Here is an 18,836-nt window from a genome sequence, read left to right on the forward strand (position 1 = left end):
GAAGGTCTGTTCAACAGCAAATGGATTTTAAAGAGCTGCAAAATAGTGAACTGCTTTAAACAGGGATTTTAACAAAAATATTTAGTTGTTTTTCCATGAGAGCATAAAATCCTTCTGCTTAGACCAGTGACTGTTTCCAGGTATCTGCTCAATGTTTGGGGGCAGGGAGTCCTATATGAAACCAGCCAATTGCTCCCCACACTAAGCTTGAAAAATTCTTAAAACTGAAGTAGAGTTGTAAAGTCAGGCTCACCATACACTCTCTCTCTCTCTATATATAATCTATATATCTATAAATATATCTATCTATATCTACACACACACACACACACACAGTCATAACTGCTACAGTAACTACGTTCCAGAAATATTTAGACATGCAGACTTTGGATCAAAGAGGTCTCTGAAGCAAGCATCACTGGATCCAGAAGCTGGATGCAGGAACAGATTCTCACTGTTGCATTTTTGGACATATGGAGATGGAAAAGCATGCCACAACATAGGATCTTCTGGCCTGTAATACTTTTAAGCAGCTTGGAAGGGAAAGCACCGGCAGGAGAGGATTACAGAGTTCTCAGGTGCAAAAAGCTATGGAAAGTCTCCTCTAGAAATAAACAGATTTCTCCCTTGGAGTAACACCACCTTGGAACAGTTATATTTTCAAAACAATAGGTGTGCTACTCAAGAAAACAAAAGTCTGTATCAAAACTGACCTCTTACTTCACACATAGTACCCAATTTGTTTTTAATTAAGTTGCAAGTACAAAGCATGGCTGAAAATTAAAGTCAGGCTCTTAACATAATAGCTTAGGGTTAGGATGATGACAAGTATTAATTTAGAAAATTTTAAACAATAACACACAACTGATTGGTTGCAGATAAAAAGATCACTACACACCTGAGAAACCACATCTGTTGAAGGTTTGGGGGGAAGGGAGGGGATTAGTTTCATTTTTAAAGATCCTTCTGAAAAGCCTAAAATGATCACTGCTAAACTTTGCTGCAGCTAGTAACATCACATCACTTCAAATTATTGCAGATGTTCAAGTGCAGTAGAAGCAGCTCTGACCACAGTCTAAGTACTGCAAAGAATCTTTTAGGTAAAAACTTCCATAGCTATTTCAGACTTAAGAGGCATTTGTTAAAAAATGTCATGATCCTTCAAGTACAAACAGAGAATTCCATGGCTTGCTTCATCAACTTCCATTGCAAGTATTTAAACAGTGGTGCACGAGGTGGGAGCCTCCTGGAAAAGCCAAGTTAGGCATAATGAATGTGAAGCATTCTAAGTCATTTGATATTTTCTTTCATTTATTCCTCAAATCCAGCACATACATGTTACCTGTTACAATCAAACTCTTCCTTACCTTCTGGGTAAAACCCAGAGTTGAGTTAACTCAGCAATGTTGCTTGCTCTTCTGAGAATGCAGAATTTAAAAGGCCAAGCAATACTAAGGATTTCACAACAGAAAGATAGTATTTGTCGCTTTTAGAAGTTCAAGGAGGCACTGATTTTTGACCATTTAAGAAATCAGCCCAGTGTTGTAAGCAGAAAATATTTTTACTGGGGCATATGCAACTTCAAACAGAAGACAAGAAATTGCATCTCTAATAAATTCAGCCTTACACTCTGAGAGTTTTCTCTGGCAAGACACCATGATGACAGTGAAAGGCAGAAACTGAAACTGCTTGCTCTATTTTCTACCAAGAGTGCATGCAAGAATCAGTTCAGAGCATGGGGGGAAATTACTGTAAACATAGACCCACATATTTAAGAAACAAAAGTAGATAATGCATATTGTATAACTCTTCTAATTTGGAAATTTTAAGCTTTTATATATATATTCTAAGCTTATATTATATATTAATATAATATATTGTATATTAATTTTATATTAATCCTCTACTGGCCTGAAAGGTAGATTTTCAAGGCTGAAAAAACTGGGGAAATGATTTTCACAAACAATGACTAATGAAGTTCTTCATCTCAAACTACATGCCTGGCATTTGCCAGACACTGGATGCTAAAATTAAGTTTTTGAAATACTTACATTAGGTAAGAAACTCACATTTAGTTAGTTTTGACCTAAGTCTTGAAGGAGGGTATCATGTCTATCTGCCAAATTTGTCTAGCATACCACTGACTGCTCCATAATTAATACAGTATGTATGAATACATATTTTAATCTAGAACACTGAACCTTTGGACTTGAAGCACTCCCCATTAGGCTCAATGGACCCCTTCATAACTTCTTTGAAATTGGGTGCGACTTCATTTTAAAAATATAAGTATACCTTACAGTACTTACTTACTTGCAGAGAGCCCAGGCAGTTGGGGTAGGAGATTGTGGAGGCAGGGACAAACCAGAGCCTTTGTTTATCTGCTTATCTCCTCACACCTTGCTTATCTCCTCGGGGCACCCTTCAAAGGTTCTAGCAGAACCTCAGGGTGCCCCAGGACCCTGGTTAATAATCACTGATCTAGAAGATCTATATGCAAGTACATGCAACCTAACTGAAACAGCATCTACAAGAAGATGAAGAGCTTTCTGTGCATTTATTTGCAGTATGTTTTCAGTGCAGTACAAAAAGACAATTTGCCTTCATTCTTAAAACTTAGACCACAGTTCAGATGTACCCTAGTTAATTTAGTAATCTGGTTATCTAGTTGTATTCTTTGGGATTTCCCAAACAAACAGTATATACTAATAAGTGTTTTAATGACACACAATTCACGTGAAACAAGTGCAAGAAACCAAAAGGATGTTTTTGCTACAAAGAAACTGAAAGTTTCAAAGTTATACAGTTGTAACTATTAGTTATACAAAAAAAAAAATCTCGTGATTTCAATGCTTATCTTAAAGGACACGAATGAAGTTCTCTGTTGAAATCAGATGTGTAGTACCAGACATCTTCAAAAAGCTAACATTAACAATATTTCTTATTGAGTAAGGTTAAACTTCAGTGAGTTATGCCAGCATTAAGAGAAGGAGGCTGAATGCAAAAGAAGAAAATAATTAAGTGTTGTCTTGATTTTCTCTAATTTACCTGCTCATGGTCATATATAATGTTCTTTTTAGTAGGCAGTTGTGTTAACTAGATTGAATTGCCATTCATTAAAAATTACTAATTTGTTTCTCATTTATATTTTTATTTGCATCTCACTCAAGAACTTGGTATAATTTTAAACTGCATACTATTAGTAAAATTGCAACTTTAATGTTGCTAGACAAATACAGCTGTCTGCTTTGCGTAAGGTGGGGGAATGCCAGATTCCAACTGTTACTCTCAGTTTCACGATCACATACATCAGACCTAAGTTTTAGCTGTAAAGTTTGGGATTTGTTTTAAAACCTTCCACTAATTTCTACTTTAACTTGCATTTAGTTTGCTTATAAAATCAGATTTCTAATGCAGTCACTTGATCTCCTTTACCATGGAAGTTATCTAGTCATACAGTAATTCATTTAATGGAGGAATCCATTTAATTGGACCAGCACCTATAGGAACTGAAGATGTTGAGATGTACAGAGCAAAAACTGGTCTTTTATTCAGAACTAAATAAAATGAAATACAAAAGGTATTATTTTAGTTTTGCTTTATACTATACGCTGTCCTTCTCAAAGAAAAGATTAAATCAAATTAAGTCTGCTGAATTTCAAATTAAAGTTTTCTAAAAAAAAAAAAAAAGGTTAAAAATGCAAGTTAAAATAAAGCCCTTGAAACAAGATATTTTAAAAGGGCACACAGAGTGAAATCACTCACCAAGATACCAGAAGGGGCCATTTCTTGAGCAGCAACCACATTGCTCCTTAAGTCATCTTCAAAAACAATCATCTCTGAGGAATACATCTCAAAAAGCAAATTCACTTTTCAAAATATAAATATATCCCAGCTGATAGGCATAACTTTGTCAGACCAACATTTACTCTCTTTATTTGGACCAGGCAAAATATATTTTTAAAGCAAGATAAACAGTTTTGCTGTTCTAAGATCTCTTATATGGAAGGATCATCACTGTCTGTGAAAGTAGACTGATTAAAAAAGGAAATACTGTGTTATAAAACCTGACATAAAAAACTTCCTCACCAATAAGATTTGCTTGAAGAGTCACAGCCCACTTCTACTCTATGAGATAAGGAGGACCATGTATGTAGTTCAGCATGTGTTTGTGCTGATAGGCAATGATCGTGTATTACAGCAAATCACATGACATTAAATATTTCATTTAACGGAATCAGCAACTAATGATTCTTACGTTTTATATAATATTAGGATAACTCAGCTTTTTACTACCGTAACTAAACCAACATCAGGTGCCCTAGTACAAACCATAAATCAGGAGGGTTCAAAGATACCAGCTGTCAGGGAGCATGCCTGTTGCTAGCACCAATAAAGTAGAATTGGCAAATGCAAGTTTTAAAAGACAGATTACCACTCAAAGACTTGGTCCCACACAAATTTGTATCCAATTTGGCTGAGGTAATTTCATCTGCTGAAAATGTACAGGTACAGCTACAGAGTACATTGCTGTTATTTGCACAGCCTGCTTCTAAACAAGATTATGCAAACAAGCAGGCTACGCTAAATCTGGTCAGGAAAAAAAATAAAAAAAGCTAGATTGGATATGGATAGCATAATAAGGCACCATACTGCAAGTTGTTCCATGCATTTTTGCAAGCTTTTAAAGAATCACTAGAAAATAAAACATGATTGTCACAGTTTTGATTTAAATGCCATTATGCTGTTACACTTGACCATGCATTAACGAATAACAAAAAGAAAATCCTATATGTAACACATTAATTCTCTTTATTTTAAGAGTACTGTTAAATATGCCACAAGGGAAATGTGTGCTAATTAATTTAAGACAACAAAAATACAGTATTTGGCAAATTACCTTAACCTTTCAAATTTAAAAAACCTTTTTGTAAATTGTCCTTGCAAGCAGAAATCTCTTCCCTTGTGCTGTTCAATTCTTGCATTAAAAATTAATCAATACCTGGCTTTCTTTTTCTAGTTTCAGCATATGTAATAAACTAAAATATACTAAAAGCCAGTATGTGAATAATCAGGTAAACCTGAAGATACAGACAGCAAATGTTTGACATAGGAAATACTGCAAATAAACATGGCCATAAAGCAAAATCTACTGTTTACCCCCTTAAATTTATGAAAATAAAGGAACCTGATAGAGGCCTACTTACAGCAGCATAACAGCACACATGCAAAGGGTGTTGTTTTGTTAAAGCAAATTGATCTGAAAGGCTATTTCCCTTTAACCTATAATTCAGAGACAATCGTTTGAAATGTTACAGGCTTTTACAGCATCCATCTCTGTAAAGTTTTGCTAATTAGTACATTAAACTTATTTGGAGAAAAATAAGATATTGATGATAGCCCCAGAACCTTAGTAAAAAAACAAACACACACACAAAACACTTTAGAAGCCACCACAAAAGCATACAAAGAGTAATTTAAAATGTTGTCAGCAAAATATAGCTTAGACTGCAGTTCTCCCGCCAATTACCATAGCTGAAGGATAGACAATGACAGAGAGATTTTCTCCCCAGCTTCATATCCATCTTTTTCTATCAAATTTTACAGTTACAAACTTTAAACTATTTAAATGACCTTTTATAAATGGAATCAGCGATTAATATACTTGGGGCCAGCTCAGGCAAAAATTAAAGACCAGTACTTAGAAAAAAACAGTCTAATTTTTTCAAGGGTCTCCCTGTAAAAATATTTCAAGTCTTAGAAGAAGACATTTGAGGAAGATTCATTTACTTCCTTCCTTAACCTCCTCCCCTCTACTTTAGCCAGCAGGTAAGACTGCAACTACAGAGATGAAGCAAGTCAAGGCTACATGAGTGTCATTTTGACATTAGAACATCTTGAGAGATGGAGAGATTATAAAAAGTGGTGACTTTTGAGGTCAAGTATCCCACACCTTGCTAATCCATAATACACAGGTCAAGAAACATAACATTGCCAGCTCTTCTGGAACATACAGCATTAGCCCTTATACCTAAGGGCTAAGAAAAACTAACTTTGAACAAATCATCAAAACACAGCAAGCCTCAAATCACTATTTTTATCCTCTATAAAATGAATATTTAGCATTAAAATTCACCAGTTTTGAAGCTACAGCCCACTATAAGCAGCTTCATAATACTGATCAGTTTCATAGCTAAATATAGGTGCACTGAGATGCCACTTCTCACAGCACTAAACCCCCTCCCTCAGTACTCTTGCCATTTGTATTCTGCATTAAGCCGAGTCTGAAAAATCCATATGCACTGCCATAGTCCTTGTCAAGTGTGTAGGTTAGTAAATAGGGGGTAGAAACCAATCATTTTCTGCAGAAAATCCTGGTGCTTCCTAGCTTTTATATCTGCAAAGAATCTCTCAACACAACCACTGATTTCACTGTCTCACAACTTTCCCTAAACATCAAGAAAGTTGAATTTTCTTGTCAAGAGCCACTTTATGCAAGGCTGGTTAAAAGCTCAAAGACAGACATGCCACCACGTCAGGTACTACTGCCCTCGTGTTCAAATCAAAGCTAGTAACTATGTTGAAAGAGGTGCTGGTGCAGGACATCTCTGTATCAGCAAAATTCCACTTTCTTCCTCTAACTCATCTCCTTTACACTGTTTGTGTCCATATTTAAAGTTTTGCTTAGAGACAAATAGTAAAATATTTGAGAGAAAGCCAGTTTTTATTATAAAGATATTGATTTTTCAGTTTTGGCACCTTTGAGTAAGCTTTTCCTTTTTCAGGATAATTTTCTATTCTGTCTGTTATATAATAATAAGCTCAGAATTCCAGTTAGACATTCAGTACTGCAAAGAATCATTGGTCTGAATAAGTACTGAAGAAGCAGCATTACATACACCACTTTAGTCATGTCTTAAGAGTCACTCATCTCCTGGCACAGGCATGACTGGTGGCATAAACTCTGGAGTCAAACTGTATTCTTGCCTCAAAAGAAACCCAACTTGTAATTGAAAAACTGAGTTTTGGACAACCAAACCTCAATTTTCATTAGTTCAGATTTGGAATGTTTAGTCAATCTTAAACATGTTTTAATCTCTTAGCATTTCTTAGAAATGACAAATAGGTTGCTAAACCAATGCTCAAAATGTTAAAAATAAGGTTGCCCATACAATCTTAATCCAATCCCCTGGTACATATGCACTTTGATACAAATTAGCTTCATGATCACTCACACTGTTTTTTATAGGTCTCCCATCTCATTCAGTGCGAAGGATAAAATATGATAACTTAAGCCCCCTCCAGATGTCACATTTGTCAAGGGATACATGCGAGTTTCCCATGACAAATGATAACATGCCAGATGTTAAAGGGTTTTGTTTCAGGGAAAAAAAATGGCCAAGCTGCCACAAAAAAGGTAGATCCATGACAGAAGTTACTGTTTAAACATCTTCCCAGGTTTGGAGACCCCACAATCTGACAGTTCTCTGCTCTCCTCTCCTTCTAAGGGGAGGGAGAAGGAAAGCAGCTAGCTCCCTGACAGCCTGCCCATCACTACAAAAATAACAGCTAGAGGCAGCCATCATGCACAGCTAGTTATCTGTTTTCTTCCTGTTGTTCAATGTGTGGCCCCATGTGACATTATACTTGATCTGAGCCTACAAGAGGCCAAGAACCCTGCTCTGAAAACATGATTATTCATTTTCTCATGGCAAGCATCACCATGGTATGGTGAAATGAAATTACAGTATTATTTTCCTCCCTCTGAAAAAATTATGAAGAAATGAAGAACTGAGTTGCAGATATATTAAAGACAAGACATCTATTAATTTTGGGTTCCAAATTTGAAAGCAATTAGACCTCATTTTTGAAAGGCATTTTGCATTCTGTAGCACCTTAGCACAGCTCCTTTGGCTTCACTTGAAGCTGTGAGTGTTCAGAACTTCTACAAGTCAGGCCCCATTAGCTTGGGCACTCAGAAAATGGGTAAGAACCACCTCTGAAAAGTTTGATTAAGAAAAGTGTCCAGCATCACATAGAAGCTGCATCAGGAACAAGGATAGAATCCAGTTCTCCAGGACATAATACAGCTATGTAAACAAAGAGACCATCCTGGATTTTCTCACTGCCACCTACCCCCTCATGCAATAGATGAAACAGGGATCCTACAGACAACATAAACCCAATTCAGCCCCAGAGCAAGTGTATCCCATGCAGTGAATGAGGCAAGTATGTGATCCTATAATTAAAGATTATCATAATGTATATATAGGGGGTACTAGTGATCTTAATTATGGCATTTACTAGTTTTTTAATGATTTGTAACCACTTTCCTAGTTGTTGTTGTTTTTTTGTTTTTTTTAAGAACATGAATAAAATTATATTTTGTGGTTTTAGGCAGGCAAGGTTTCATAGCTGTTTGGGTCAGAAGGGACCTCAATAGATCATTGAATCCGACTCCTTGCCCTGGGCAGGAAAGAGCGCTGGGCCCATACCACCCCAGCCAGATGCTTGTCCAGTTTCCTCTTAAAGACCACCAAGAAAGTAGGGGAGAGCACCACCTCCCTTGGAAACCCATTCCAGATTCCGGCAACACCTTACTGTGAAGGAGTTTTTCCTGATTTCCAACCTACATCTGCCCTCTGTCAGTTTGTGGCCATTGTTCCTGGTTATTCCAAGGGGTGCCCTGGTAAACAAAGCATCTCCTATTTCTTGCTCCCCACCCAATGAATTTGTAAAGAGCCACAAGATCCCCCCCTCAGCCTTCTCTTGCAGAGGCTGGAGAGATCCAGGTGCCTCAGTCTCTCCTCATAGGGCCTTATCTGCAGGCCCCTAACCATATGAGTGGTCCTCCTCTGGACCCTCTGAAGGATTCTTTGAGTAGATGTGATCTCTTTTATCAGACCAACTGAGTAGTTGGAAAAAAGTTCTTAGCAAGCTATTTTTCCAACTACTCACTTGGTCTAATAAAAGATATCACATCTACTCAAACAGCCTTGCCTATGTCCTCAGACCACATGGCTACAAACAAAACCCAGCATCCTGTGGTTTTAATATGGCTCAGCAGCAGAGCTGAAACCTGTAGGTGTACTGCATGCACCTCTGTCATTAATAGCAAATGAACTGCTCTTATTAGTTATGTGAACAAGACACTTGCCCATAGATTTCACAGATATTTGCTAACAAGATGCAAGGAGGAACTTGGGTATCTTCAATTCTATTCCATTCCAGAATGCACAAACTCCTGCCCTTTCTACCCTAACTCACTCCCAAAGACGCATCTGTTCCAGTCTCCATTCCTCATCACAGAATGCAGTCTTCAGGCTTATTATCCCACCATCAGACTCCTTCTCCAGCTAATCTCTGTTCCCTCTGTCTGGTTCTGGTATCTCATTTCCTTAGCATGTGCATCCACAAACATCCCTCATTCCCATTGGCTCTCAGTCCTCTTCCCGTGTTTTTCCAAGTCTGTCTCCTGCAGCTTCCTGCCCAACTACTCTATTACTTGTTTCACCTCTCTTCCTTTTCCCCAAATTCCAATTTCAATCTACCCCATGCTGCTGTCCCATCTGCATCAGAATGGGTCCTGTTGCTCTTCTGCACTATGTAGGACTAGCAAGTACCAAGACTGAGCATAGGAATCTCTCTACTATCAATCAGTTCTGGTGCCAAGCCCTAGTCTGCAGCAGTCTATAGCTGAAACTGCTGGTAAAGAAAGTCCTGATCATTCTCTTTCAGTCTTCTCAAAGTAGAACACAGGCAGAATTCTGATTTGCATGGGCAAAATATTTTCTCTAGCCTTCAGGGATGTATGTGGTAGCTGGGTTGGTTTGGGACAAAAAGAAATGCAAAAATCTAGAACTTTTTTTTTTTTTTTGCAATTTCTCAGTTTGTCTAATAAAGGGTATCATTTTGGAACCAAGAGGTCTAGATTTTTGCATTTCTCTAGTCTTTGCTTTTCAAAAAAGAGAATTGTTTTGAATGAAGTTTTCCAAAAAAAGACCAGCTATGACGCCCATAATGAAAAATCTCAGCCCAAATAAGTTATAATTTGATAAGGTTATAATCAAATGATAATCAGGTTTTAATAATGGGAAATATCAGGTGAACCCCTATGTATAATTTCTACCTGTACTACAAAGTGCATTCTAGGAAGGCATCAGGTGCTGAATGGACTATAGCACTGGGCTTTCAGGTGGCAGCACAATCTTTACTCCTTCTGACTGAGAAGTACTGTTATGTTTGCATCTGAATATATTCAAGTGGTGCTGGAGTTCTGTCAGCAAAACTTTGTAGTGTACACTACACAGTGCATTAAGGGCCACGGAAGTGACTACAGAATATTTTTCATTAAAAGCATAGCAAGAGGAGGGAGGGGAAAAAAAACACAAGTTCTTAGGACTGCTCTCTAAACTCTTATTCTAAAAACATGGACACAAAGGCTAGGGACAGAAATTACACATGAACCAGTATAAGTAATTGGGAACTGGTTCAAATCTGTAACACAATAGAAGTTCAGTGTGCATAAACCGCTTTCACAATGGCCAAAACTGGTTTAAGATAATCCTAGATGGATGTAGGATTTATCAGGACTTAACTGACTTAGGTTAAATTGGTTTATTGAACTAATGTCCCAGATCCCCTCCAGATTCAAGTTTACTCACAGTCCCCCAGCATCCAAGGATGCTTTGTACCTCCCTTGCAAACTTTCTCCTACCCTCCCAGGGTAGGCAGGCTAGCTTTGGCTCAAACTGTCTGATCCAGCTGAGCAGGGAGGCTAGCATGAGGTAGCCTCTCCTGGCTTCTGGCCTGGACTATGGCAGGGTGCAGGCATGTGACTGCATTTCCAGAATCAAAAGTGAAAGTCTGTTCACTTGCTTATCGGCTCAATGTACACAGCTTAGACTAACCTGTGAAGATTGAATTAATTCAGCCTTGGGTTTCTTGACTGTACTTAGCCAAACACACACAGTCCAGTTTAAATGTGGTTTAAATCTGAAACTGACAGACAGAACCTCTACATTTCATATTTGCGGTATAAGTAACATGTTAATTGGGATATAAATGGCAAGGGTGCACCCAACTTAAGACACCATGAAATGACAAATATAATAGTGAACATATTATTCAGAAGATTTTTATGACTGGTTTGTATGGCAACTTAACCTAAACATGAAGCATGTCCAAGGCTACCTCAGGGCCAAGCTTTCAATCAGCCGATTGCTGGTCCTGACTCCAAGACACCCGTGGTCTCTAACTGCTCCATGTACTCCTAGGGCTGGACTGGAGTCTCAAACCAGCCCTCCATAGACTTGGGGCTGGGGCTGACAATTAGCTGATTGTAAGGCCTGGCCTCAGGACCACACCAGGGTCTTGAACTGACCCTTTGTAGTCCCAGGTCCAGGGCCAAGTATCAACATTTGATTGTTGACCCTGGCCCATGCCAGGTCATTCAAGGCTGTGAGTGCTCAGCTTTCAAACTGCCAGTGCAGAGTGAGCCTGAGATCCTGAGGCTGGTCTACAACTGCACTGGCAACTAGAGAGGGTGTGATCTAGATCTTATCCCTGACCCCAAAATTGCACCTCCTGCCATGCATGAGGCATGGCAGGAGGCGCAACTGTTGGGATGGGGGATCAGATCCCATGGCACTTTTAAACAAACAAGCCAGGGGCCAGATATACAAGCCTATTAAACTGTTTTAAAGGTGCCTGTAACCGTTCAAAAGTGCAGCTGGAAAATCAAGTACTATTTTAAACCACTTAAGAGTTATGGGTGGATACCAGGCCATCCGTGGCACTGGTCTGGTTGGTCCTCCAGGCATCTCACACTGTATGGCTCTTTTCCCCACCACTGCTGCAACTGGCCATTCTGGTATGCAGCCAAAACTCTACTGCCCCCTTTGTTGGCCCTTTTCATCAATAAGCCCCCTTGCACTGCTTGTTCAGTAAAGGGTATGTAACAGCCAGCTGTGTCCTTCACTTTCTGCTAGACTGTGTACCCTTATCAGGCGCCTCCAGCTAATGGGAAGCCAAAAACATGGGTCCAAGATTCTCTCATCCCCATCTCAAGTCAGAAAAAGCACACTGTAGACTTTGGTCAATGGCAGGCTACTAAAGTGTACTGAACTTCTGTTTAGGAGAAGGGAAAGCATAAAAGCAAAGATGTGCCAATCACAGATCACCCACCCCTGAAGCATGGGTGCAAGCATTCCCTCCCCAGCCCCTACCTTGCCCATTATGAAACATACTGAGCTAGGTGCTCATTCCCAACCCCTGTTGGCAGTTACAGCACTTCACACACAAAACTGGGAGCTGGTTCTGAATTGGTGACATTTGGGAATGGTTCAATTGTTGCATGCGTCTGCAGACTAACCCTTGTTTTAATTTAAACCTCTTCCCAAGCAACATAGTAGTTTTTCAATGTAATTTGGTAAGGCATTAAATTAAACTTAACACTGGAATAAGAGAGGCCACAGAGTAGATTACACCAATACAGCTATTGTTTAAATCCACATCTCAGGTTATGTTGCTTTTCTTAAGGCCTTAATTTCTCTGGCATTTTTAAGATTGCTTACCTTTTCTCCAAAAGGATACTGAATTCTTTCCTAATCTTGCAGACTTTGGATCTTCATAGACATATTTCACAAAAAGTTTTCTAATATTTTACAAGCCTATCTTCATATTAGCAGTTTCTTCTGGAGCCACATCACTGCCCAGAAAGCGCAACCCTCTGTCTTCCACTCTCAGCAAGTCGCTACTGAACTCTGTAGACAGGCACATTAATCTCTTATAGGTAAAATATTTTTCCTCTGTTCTACACAAAAGGGAAGGGATCCGTTCATGTGGAAGGTTCCTTCCATGAACTCATCTAACTTGAATTATGAGGACCTTTGATTTTTCACTCCCTTCCCACCTTCAGAAAGGAAGAATCCATGCAGACTGAAATGTTAAAAAAGATCCCACTAAAGTTGCTTCACATTCATTTATTCACCTTTAAGTGTGAAACGTATCCATACACTACATCATGATGATCCGAGTCAAACACAGATCTCTGAACTCATAAGCAGTAATCCTATTAACAGGTATTTTGATAGCCATATAAACTGGCACAGCTAGAAAGTTTCTTTTATGAGCTTTCAACAGCTAATTTTAAGGTAATATATAGAGTAATCACAAGACACCAGAGAAGATGAGAATCGTTTTCTCTTTGTTGTATTAAACCCTATTACCATTTTCTGGAGATAATTACATGTGCCAACGGAGAAAGATAGGTACGCATTTAATTTGTATATAAAGCTTTGGTATTTTATTACTGAAAAGTGTAAAAAAACCCAAACCCCAAAATTAAATCAAGGTTTCAGAATTCTCACCCACCGTAACAAATTGGGAAAAGGAGTACCATATTGTTTGGTTAGACCTAGCATACACTTAGTCATAACAAGAACTATATACCCTGTATGATATCAAAGCCAGAAAGATGGTGGCCACAAGGGAAGAATGGAAAAAACTTGCTGTTTTTCCCACTACCATAGAGAACTCCCTAGGAGAAATGTCACAAGTAATGCATATGCATAAAACTTATATGAATTTATCACAAAAACTCTAAATAATAAGGCTTTTCATAACCTAAACTATCCTGGTTTGATTTGGCATATCACTTTCAGACCAGAAAATTATCAATAAATCCCTTTCCTTTATGAACATTATAATAGTTCTGCTGCTGGCAGTCATACGACTATGTTGCAAACATACTACTAACAAATAACAATCACAAAGCAAAAGTAGCAAACTAAACGATATTTCATTTGTAAATTAACTGAGCATAGTAAAAATGTTGCACAAAGCAAAGTGGAGTATTTTATTTACATTTTTAAAAACCCCTGGACACCTATAACACTAAAATGTTTGCACCAGATTTTCTCTTTATATTAGAACAGCCTTATTCTCAACTCCAGCAAGATCAAAAGTCTACAAAGCAAAGACCTGCAGATCTGCTATGTCAGACATGCAAATCATCACACGCATATATTAGAGTATCAGACATACTCTCAGAATTCTGGCTTTTACTTATACACAGCCCTCTAATGAATAAGCTTCAGGGTCAAATGTGATCACAAACTACCCAGTATTTTATACAAATTCAGCAGCTGACTTATCATAAGCAAATTAAATATGCAGCAATATTTGACATCAGAAGCCAGTCTTTCATCTTTCCACAAGACAGTGCAGAGTCTGGTCATGATTTGCTTTCCAGACAGCAGCTTTTACTATCACTCAGGAAAATATTTCTGACTTACTTAAGTAAGTGGTAGCTTAAAAGTTGCCATCTGGAAAACAACTCACAAATAGACTGCATGGTCTTTCAAAAAAGATGAAAGACTGGCTTCCGGTTACAGACAGCATGGACTGGCAATGTTAAGCTGGACCACGCTCAGTTTTGGAAAAAGATCTGGTCTTAAGCCACTCAGTGGCAATGCTCTGGTGATTAATTAGAGGTAATACATGACACCAAAAATCATCCCTATATGCCACTGTTCAGAAGGCAGTCAACCACAATTCTGTACCACAAGAGAAGGAAGGGGGAGAGAGAACAAGACATAAGTTTGTTTTTCGTTTTTTCAACCACTTCATAGAATTCCCCTAGAAAAAAGTAATGAAAAGCTTATATCCATATGATGTTAATTATTTATAACAGTTGTGCATTCATCAATAATGCTATACTGTTACTATGTACTAATATTTTTGCAACACACAATAAATGGTGTCTGACAATTTCCTAGGCCTAAGTCATGGTGTCAAACACATGGCTCACAGGCCAAATCCAGCCCACAGAACTGCTCCATCCGGCAGGCTGCTAGAAGCTGCAGGCCAGGGCTAGCGAGGCATGGGCTACCACAGAATTTGGGGTCCCTAGAAACCAATGGACATGGTCATCGGCAGCCAGGGGCTAGCAAGGCTGTGCAGATACAGACGTAATTCACCTGCTGCAGTCTGACCCCCACCACCAGATCCATGCCACTCCCTGACCCATGCCACTGTGACTGGACACAGCCCAGTGACACCTCAGGTCTATAAAGATGCCAGTTTTAACTTGCATTTGAAGTAGCTTCAACCAAAACAGCTAAACCAAGGTTCTTTGGCTGTATTAACATAACGGGGAGCTGGCAGCTGGGACATCCAGACATTATAATAATTAAAGAGATGCCAAATGCAAGCAGGTACAGCTTGTCTGTCTCTAGAATCAGATGTGACCCAATCCGAAGCAGGGAATTATAAGTAAATTCTCTGCTGTGTTTTACGGCAACATCAAGTTCTATGCCACAAACAACAAACGCCTAGAATATTTTTTTTAGACGTGTATGTCCCAATCAGCCACTTCACCTATTTTAGCTGCCCAAGCTCCGTAAGTTAACAAAGACAACGTTTCATAGATGACTGTGAGTAGCACCCAGACACAGGTACTTCACCCGCAACAGTAGGCTGCTTGGACTACACAGGCAGTTACATGCCTGATGTACACAGGAATTACAAGATCCGTGTGTAAATTAGAGAAGGACACCGGCTGCTGTGGTTTCCTTACTTTACTCATGGCAAGTTAGGGCATTATGTCTATGTTGCGTCAGGGATGAGGGTAAGAGTTTAGATTACGGTTGTGTGGGGTGGTTCGGATTAGAAGGTCCCTTTCAGCCTGACTTCTCTATGACTAAGTACAATGTCAGGAACCACCTCTGAAAAATTGGCTTAAGGGCTCATAAAGTAAAGCCACGCGTATTGTTATATATAAACAAAAAGCCACGTTATGAGACAAAAACACTCGCATTTTGTTTAGCTGGGGGGTGGGAGACTCTACACCAGTGCTTCCCAAATTTTTCCCCAGACTCCATTTAGGGTCCCATTTCCTCAGCGTGGCCCCTCACTCCCAGTCCACAACCCTTCATCCCCACAACCCCACCGGCTGATGCTGCGACCCTGTTTAGGGTCACGACCCACAGTTGGGCAACCGCTGCTCTCCACTGTTCAGAAACAAACCCTCCCAGGCAATACAGGTTCAACCTCCTGCATGGCCTCACACTTTCCAGTCAGCTGCAGCCGGGAGGGGATACAACGGGCCTCAAGGGGGCTACCCACGGTCGCCACAGTTGCTTTCATGGAAAAGAAGTGTGAACGAAGTAGGTGATGCGCGGGGCCCCCGCCAGGCGCCCGAAGTGAGCAGTGTGTGCAGGCAGCGTGCCACAGGCAAGTGCTGCGCAAAGCCCAGTCAGTCCCAGAGCTGCGCCTTAACCCCAACGCCACGGCAGAGACCAGCCGGGGGCTCCTCAAACCGCAGGGGCATGGGGCTCTGCCCTGGGCTAGATACTGGGGGTGGAAACGCAAGACCACAGCACTGGACACCTCCCAGCTTGGCTCAGCACTGGACACCTCCCAGCTTGGCTCAGGGGCAGGAGGCAGAGCAAAGCAGAGCGCCCCTCGCCCAGGAGCCCCAGAGACGGTGGGCAAGGCGAGGGGAGCCTGACCAGGGCCCCATGCTGGGCAGAGCCCCTGGCGGAGGCTGTGATGGGCCGACACCCCCCGCATGGCCCCTCCCGCCTACGTCAAAACCCCCAACGGACAGCGCCATCGGGGAGCGCAGGGGTCCCCGGGCCGCCACCCGGATGGAACAGGCCGGGAGGGGGAGAAGGAGGGAGCCCTGCACCGCACACGCGGGGGGGGGGGAGCATCGGAGCCCGACCCCCGCGCGCGAAAACGAGGCTGCGGGGCAGTCCCCGGCGGAGCTGAGCGGCGCTGTCGCCCCGCAACTCACCTCGTGCCGGGCCAGCGCCAGGCTGGCGGGAGAACGGGGGCAACGGCTGCCGCGACAAGACCAGCGGTTAGTGGCGGCAGCGGCGGCGGAATGGAGCGTTGCCCGGCAGCCGGGGGGGGGCGGGGCGGGGCGGGGCGAGGCGAGGCGGCGCGGGCGCGCGTGCGCACTGAACCGGGGGCCACACGTGACCCCTGCCCCGCAGACGAGCTCACAGCGCCTGGGGCAACCGGGCCACGCGCCGGGCGCCGGCGGCAGTAGCCGGGCTTAGGGGGGAGTGTGCGTGTGCTCTCGTGACCGCTGCACACGTGTTCGCGTGCGCTCAGCCGGGGGCGGGGCGTGCACCTCTGTCTCCCGCTGCGTCGGGCTGGGGGCTGCCCCTGGGGGATCTTGCTGGCTGCTGCTTGCACGTGCCTGCTGCACACCGGGGGGCGCGTGCGTGCGTGGCCGTGCGCACATGGGGGGGCGAGTGTGTGCACGGCTGTGGGGGTAGTGAGTGTGTGTGTGCATGTGCCTGGGGGTGTGTAGAACCTGTGCTGTATGCGTGTGTGTGCAACCACAAGAGATGTGCAGGGACTGGTGCTTGGTTTCCGCTGCCAGGCAACCCAGCTCGGGGGAGGTGGGACAGCCCTATGGGCTGGGCTAGGAGCCAGCCCCACTTTGTGGGAAGCCTGGGGACAAACCGGTGCCCTGCTGCCCCCCGGCTGCCCGCAGATACCTGGGCTGAGGTGGTGCGCTCTGTGCGGCATGAAATCTGCTGGGAGAACCAGCACTTAGTTTCTCTTCCTTGCCAGCACTTAGTTTCTCCTTCCTCTCCCCAAGTCTACCCTGGATTCCCCTTCCCATCGCCAGAAGCAGGCACTGACAGAAGAGGCTTGTGACTCACTGTCATGTGCTGGTGGGGGATTAATGTGTTGTAACCCTGACCTGGTTCACCTTGTGGCAGGGAAACCAGGCCGGTTCTCCCAGTGACACACAGAAAAAACAAGGCCATTTCTCCCAGTGACACACTGAAAGCAAGGCGGGTTCTCCCAGTGACGCGCTGCCTGCCTCGGAGACTTCTCCCCACCTTGCTCGCCCTCCCAGCTCCTGAGACTGCCCTCAACCACTGCGTTTATGCTGCCATGGGCAGGCTCATACTTAATTCCCTTTCAGAAGATCACCCAATGCAGAGACTTTCCCAGAGCTGTTGTTTCAGACTTAAGCCAGTGCCACTGCATGCATTACAGTTGTTTTACTTATTATTGCAACTCAAGGGAGCTAGAAATAGGATTGGGGTTTTTTCCCCCCATTAGAAGTTAGATTTTAAAGCAGCTGGGCATGCCAGACTTGATACATGAGGGCAGCCACATGTTTCACACCATTGCTTCAGAGTCCAGTGGGACTGGTTTAATTATTCATTATCCATTATTTCTAGCAGGGTAGCACCTGGGGAAAGGCTCGGGGATGTTGTGGTAGGCGCTGTACATGCGCACAAAATAGGCTTTAAAACTGAGGCCTCTCTGAAGATGGCAACCCTCTGAAAACAAGAAGCTACCTTTACAGAAGACATTTCATTTCACACAGGTTTTCCTATCACTCGGGATCTCTGTTTTCCGGCTGAAATGAAAGGGGTGGTTTACTAGTTGAAATGAAGTAGTATCTGCCACTAAATATTTTCTGTTGGCTAAGCAGCTGGTCAGTTGCTGGATTTAGTTTAATGTTATAATAGGATAAGATTGACTTTTGAGGACACAGTGATATATTTAACCGCTTCTTCCATTTTTCACTAATAAACCTCTCTGGTGCTGAAAAGAAGTTTGTTCTCATTTGAAAAAGCACTGTCTGCTGAAAGCAACAAATAAGACATCACGGGCTTAGGAAGAAAATATCTGTTGTAGGGACAGTTTTTAATATGCTTATGCTCACAAAGTCTAAATTGAAGTCCATGAATTGAAGAGTTTATAAACCTGACTAAGGGAAAAAGGAAAACTAGGTCTGAAGAGGTGATGTGGCTTATCCAAGATTTCAATCCAAGTTACTGACACAGTTGGCAATA

At 41.9% G+C, this 18,836-nt stretch overlaps 1 protein-coding gene across 1 annotated transcript in view; it reads right to left on the reverse strand.

Moving 5' to 3' along the window:
* Positions 1–16,918, reverse strand: part of LPIN2 (lipin 2) — a 61,518-nt gene extending 44,600 nt beyond the window's left edge. Inside the window, exon 1 of the mRNA XM_006269515.4 lies at positions 16,802–16,918. The gene's annotated coding sequence lies outside the window, so the exon portion shown is untranslated. The remainder of the gene's footprint in view (positions 1–16,801) is intronic.
* Between the last annotated feature and the right edge of the window lie 1,918 nt (positions 16,919–18,836).

The sequence above is a fragment of the Alligator mississippiensis genome, chromosome 3 (assembly GCF_030867095.1).
Source record: "Alligator mississippiensis isolate rAllMis1 chromosome 3, rAllMis1, whole genome shotgun sequence".
Classification (NCBI taxonomy): domain Eukaryota; kingdom Metazoa; phylum Chordata; order Crocodylia; family Alligatoridae; genus Alligator; species Alligator mississippiensis.